The sequence below is a fragment of the Oreochromis niloticus genome, linkage group LG20, assembly GCF_001858045.2.
Source record: "Oreochromis niloticus isolate F11D_XX linkage group LG20, O_niloticus_UMD_NMBU, whole genome shotgun sequence".
Taxonomy (NCBI): domain Eukaryota; kingdom Metazoa; phylum Chordata; class Actinopteri; order Cichliformes; family Cichlidae; genus Oreochromis; species Oreochromis niloticus.
Genome location: NC_031984.2, coordinates 7,170,716 through 7,176,829, shown reverse-complemented (window position 1 = coordinate 7,176,829; position 6,114 = coordinate 7,170,716).

The following is a 6,114-nucleotide window of genomic DNA, read 5'->3' as shown; positions in this document are numbered from 1 at the left end:
ACACCAAAAGTGTATACCATACTAGTCCAGCTCCAGCCGCACAAAATGATCTAACATATGTAACCCTATTTTCAAAACTGTTTGGCAGAGAAGCGCGGGAAAATTTTCACTAAAATATTAATATTTAAAAAACTATAATAGTTATAAACACCAAAAGTCATAGCACACCATTCCTGATCCAGCCGCACAAAATGAGGTAACATATATGAAGCTTGTCTCAAAACTGCGGGGCGAGTTTCGCTGCAAAATTTCAGGCGGAAACTGAAGAATAATAATAATAATAATAAATCCGACGAATAGTAATATGTGTGCCTCTTGTCATAGGCACACATAATAATAAATCCGACGAATAGTAATATGTGTGCCTCTTGGCATAGGCACACATAAATATGTGTTTTGCAGTGACCAAGATTAAGGTTTATAAAGCCCTCTAGTGGTAAAAAAAGGAGATACAGATCCAAAAGTACTCATTATGTAGAAATACCTTTTTCAGAATTATATACATTACAAAGAGTAATATAAAATTAAAAGTATTGAATGATTACTTCTTCACCTGTGACACAGCAGTGACTGGTGAGAGATAATCTAATTACAGAGACCTGCATAAAGCGCTCCAGTGGTAACTGGAGCGCCAGGTGCAGTGCTAAGAGTCAGTAGACCAGGGGTCGGCAACCCTGGGCACGTGTGCCACAGCTGGCACGCGAAGGGTTAACTGATGGCACGACCATAGCTGAACTGGCCATCGGGCATACCAGGTATTTGCCCGGTTTGCCCAATGGTGATTTTTCATTTTTATGGGCCGATGTTTTTTTGTTGTTGTTGTTGTTGGTTTGTTTTTGTTGTTGTTGTTGTTTTTGTAATGGTATAAATAATGAAAGGTGGTGGATTGGCCAGATGCTGGCTGATGTGTAAAAATAACTTGTTGTTTGGTGATGGCTATGGCGGAGCTTCCACAGAGGCCAGGAGGTGGATGAGGGAAAGGGGAGGCAGGAGGAGGAGAGACCCGAGTCAGGGGTCAGATATAAACCAAGTTTAGGTGTAGTTTATTTTCGTTGTGCTGACTTTTTACAGTCAGTTACAATAACTCGTACTGCGTTCTAGCTAGCATGACGGAGTTTCCATACAGCTGAGCAGGTGCTATGATGTTACTGATAGTGAAATTTATTTTATTCATAAGGTTACTTATGAATTGCCAACCGTCCCGTAAAAAATGGAATCATCCCGTATTCAGTGAAAATATTACACGTTTCGTATTGAGCTGAAAAGGAACGCAGTTTGTCCCGGACTTCAGCTACAATGAAAAAAAGACACAAAGCAGGAGTTATTCTGCGTCTGTACGCTGTCAGCTGCCCCTTCTTCTCTCATTCTCTCCGCTCCCTCTCCTGTTGCTACTTCAATCATGAAATGGATCAATGATCAGCTGATCGGCTTTTCTGATGCTAGTCCCGTCTCTCTTGTTTATCTCCCACTTTGCACCAGAAAGAGGAAACCAGCAGATGTCGCGCTAAACCAGCGGTCCCCAACCTCCGGGCCTCGGACCGGTACCGGTCGGTGAGTCGCTTGGTACCAGGCCGCGAGAGTTGAGGCTCAGGTGTGAAATGTATGGTTTTCAGGGTTTTTATCGGTTTTCAGCGTTATTTTGTTATCATTTTTATCGTTAACTCGGTTTTCCTGGGTCTTTTCACGTGTGTTATGAATAAATCTTTTTTTCGGTACTGGTACTAGTTTTATTTTGTTGTATTTATCCGCAACACCTTAAAGGCCAGTCCGTGAAAATATTGTCGGGCATAAACCAGTCCGTGGCGCAAAAAAGGTTGGGGACTGCTGCGCTAAACAACAGCAGCACGTTTAAGATTGATCAGGTGTTGTTAGAATTTATTTAATATTAATTTCTAGTATCAGCTGATGTTTGCTGGAGCCACAGCCGTAAAAGATATCTGGGGAGAGGGAAACATGAAGAAGAAACCAGGAGATGTCTTTACTGAATCATCAGAGGTGGACAGGTGATGGAGAAACAGGTTTACCTTTTAGGTGACAAGAATAAGTTGAAGGGAAGTTATGAACTGTTTCTGAGAGACAAATAACACCAGGATCGTTTTTTACGTAGCTGACAGCTGGTAACTGTGCAGGGGCGGGTCTAGCAAAGTTTTGCCAGGGGGCCAGGTAGGGCATTAACAGGGAAAGGGGGGGACAAAGAAATAATTTTCTTTCTTATTTTTATTTAAAATGTCTAGCTTTTAATAAATAATTATCTGAATCTTACAACCAAAGTTTTTATCTGATATAAAATGTATAGAAATCATACATATACCAACAAGACAGTGTACATCATGGTCACAACAGCGTTTGTTTTCATTCAAAGACTATGGCTTTTCCTATAATACCTGGTGGGCTGGTCTCTAGTCAAAATGCCTAGGCCGATTTTTTGTCCCAGTACAGCCCTGGGCACGACACGCAGTAAATTAATCTGAGAAGGTGTATTAAAAAATAAATGGCCGGGCCAGCAGTGCACATCGCATATTAGCTCGCATAGACACAGTTGTGCCGCGTCTTAATGACAGTATCTTAGCCAACAATCCCAACTACCAGATTCAACTTGTAATTGGCTAAAAATAACTTAGCCTACCGGTGAGAGGGACGTTGCTAGCTGGCAGTTATTTCAAAATATGACATTAAATATCCTTTTCTAATTCCTGTTCTTCTTTAAACACAATGAATGACCTCCAGGTCATAACCTTTGGACTTATAACTCTGATATAAGTCCACACAGTGCACCAAGCACAGAGAAAATTCAACCTCAGTGCTTCAGAATTCTCCTCAAAATTCAGAAACTGTTTCTGTCATTTATCTGCCCAAGAACTTCATCATATGGACCTCGCCGGGTCCAGTAATCTTCAGCACATGTATATCACTGCAGCCAGTGAAGATTTAAAAACAGTTTGTCTCAGTGCACCCAGCATTAACTTATCAGATGGACCGCAGCCGATCCATCAATATCAACACAACTGTGTATCCTGTCACGGGTTCAAAATATTGGGGATGGATACAGGAGGAAAACCAAAATAACAACACTGGTCTGGCCGGGTCAAGTCAAACGATGATTTTAATGCACACGTGTGGGAGATGGGACACTGTCCGTAGACAGCGCCAGATCTCTCACCGAAAACCACACAACAATAGTTTTTATGACCATCAGGGTATTGGAACGCCCCCTCATGCGTAAAGTAGGTACAATACAATCAATGTTGACAACTTTTAACACATTAAAAGAACATCTTCTTCTTCCCGAGGCCTTCCCGGTAATCTTCTAACAATGCTTATCCCCTGGAACAAACTGTCTCTCCTGCAAGCAAAATCAAACAGCTACAAGGCTTTGCAGATTGTTATTTAAATATTTGAACTCTCCCCTACACATGAGTTTAACTACTGTTTGTGTGTGTGCGTGTGTGCCTCGACCTCAGCATTTACTCTGTCTATAAGGACAGAGGCCAACTCTTCATGTGTGCAATAACCTAACTGAAACCATACATGTAATATGTTGAATAAATGTTCTAATCAAATGCCACTACTCAAAGCTTAATAAAAAGAATATAAATGAATAAAGGATCATGATGAATAACATGGTATATGTGTTTTGTAAGCATGTGCGGCCTTCTACGCTCTACGTCACTTCACTCAATAGATCAGCCAGACATCCCGCTGACTGTAGCTTTTAACCCTTACTGACGTGAGCACAACTCCATAATAAGCACCAAGCGGCAATATGTATAAAGATGATCATGGTTACACCTGCAATGAAAGATTATATGATTATACCAACACCTGTAAATAGAAGATTAACATGAGGTTATAACAATCACTGTAATACAAACGTTAATGTAATGTCAATAGCTTCAATAAATGCTTTAATGCAATGCTTATTATATGATTCTGATGCAATGATAAAATAACAGTAAAATATCCCTTCTCAATCCCCATGTACACAACTTATTCTTCACTTGTATCACAGCACATCTAGTAATGTCTTCATGTAGCGAGTAAAAGCCACTGAGTATTCACTAAGGGCCTCTATACTACTTGGGCAAACTTTCAGGCCCAAAGCTCTTACAGGAACGAGCCCAGAATAAACGGGACAAGAGGGTCAATATCAGTCAGATATGTTAAAATTTATTATTTTAAAAGAAAACACAAGGGGTTTGCAATAGGCCTAAAACATCAAAATAGAAAAAGTCACAAATGACCACAATATAGTTTTATTGGTGCAACCTGCCAGCAATGCAACTATCACCTGAGGGCTTGCTCTACCCCAGTGGTCCCAGGTGCTCGTTACTTTAAAAGAAACAAATCCACCCCAAATAAATACGAGCCCAACAGAACACTTATCGCATGCACTAAGTGTTTTAGTCCAGGCAATAATTGGTGGCACTAAAATCACTTTTAAAACTTGTTCACTGCAAATCCACACAGAGCACCTCTAAAAGACCTAATTCCCCTAAGGTAAGAGCCCAGCTCAGGGATTGCACGTAGCCCCGACTAATATTGCACCAGCCCGTTGAAAATAAAAACAAACCCAGCATAAAAAACAAACAGTTTTAAAAGGTGACCCTACTCTAAAACCCACTTGGGAGAGAAACACAACGAAAAAGAGAAGGAGGAAAAAACAGTGACAAATTCACATGTGCAGCCTGTTTACCCGGGTTTATATTAACGAGACTGGGACAGCTCTGTCTTAACGTGGTGACTGTTTATTGCCAAGCTGCAACAACCAACACACACGGCGCAACCACCAGAGGGTGCTGCATGAACCATTGAATTAGTCCCTACCATAACAGTCCACACCCTGTGTTTGATTTTGTTTCACTTTTGTTTCTTGAGACTGGTTAGTTTCATGTTGACAGGTTAAGCTTAAGCACTACCATAACATCCCCCCTTCTGAGTACATTATAAACTATAATGTTTTCTCTATGAATTCACTTTTATGTCAAAACTGAAATCACTACCGCTTAACTAGTTGCTGGATATTTCAAGGCTGTTACATTAACTCAAATCTGTAACCAACATTTATTACCTTTATTTATAGCTATTATTTAATTTTTTAAACTGTGTGAACTTGTTCTACCTATGAACGTGGTGTAGACAACCCGGTCCTTCAACTGAGTGGGGGGATTATTCTGCCCCATGCTGGTCACTCAGGTGCTCGAGAGTACCTTCTACCTAAATCAAAGTCCTTAATGTACCTCGGTGGGTTTTTGTCTCTTGTAGGATATCTTCTTTCAGTAGTCTGGTTAGTTGGTGGTATAAGAGACTGCTGAGCCTGGTTTGCAACCGGGCCTGCTGCTGTTCTCTGGCAGGACAGGGATTTGTTGTTCAGCTGGTTCAGTCTTGGTACCTTTAAGTGTGATGAGATGGCTCCTGTTTCGACGTAGAAGCCCCCTGGGGTCTCAACAAGGTAAGACCGTGGTGTATCTGCTCTGCCTGATATAGTTCCATTTGTTTTTATGTCTGTGATCCAAACTTGATCTCCTGGGTGTAGTCCAGTGAGGTCTTGTGCTCTGTGTCTGTTGTTGTACCATTTCCACTGTTTTTCTCTCTCCTTCCTTTCTCTCTCGCTCAGTTTAGTGATGTTTGTCCAGCCTGGGTTGAGGCAGGATGGAAGTATGGGGACTGTGGTACGAAGTTTCCTCCCCATCAGAAGCTCTGCAGGGCTATGTCCATTGGCAAGTGGTGTGGCGCGATATGCCATGAGAGCGAGATATGAGTCTCCTTCTTTCTGTAGAAGGCTCTTTACTGTTCTCACTGCTCTTTTAGCCTCACCATTGCTCTGAGGGAATCTCGGGCTGGAAGTGGCATGCGAATATGGACTTTAAGTGGTCAATCACTGCTGCTGATGTGGTAGAGGACAGCTTAGCTATTTCTAAGTATCTTGAGAAATAGTCCACTGCAACCAAATACTGGCTGTTACTCCAGTCAAAAAGATCATCACCAACTAACTCCCACGGCCGTGTAGGAAACTCGGTTGGCATGAGTGTTTCTCTGGGTTGCTGTCTCAACTTTGCACGTCTCACATTCTGCTGCCAGCTGTTGTAGTTGAGAGCTCAGTCCTGGACACCATAC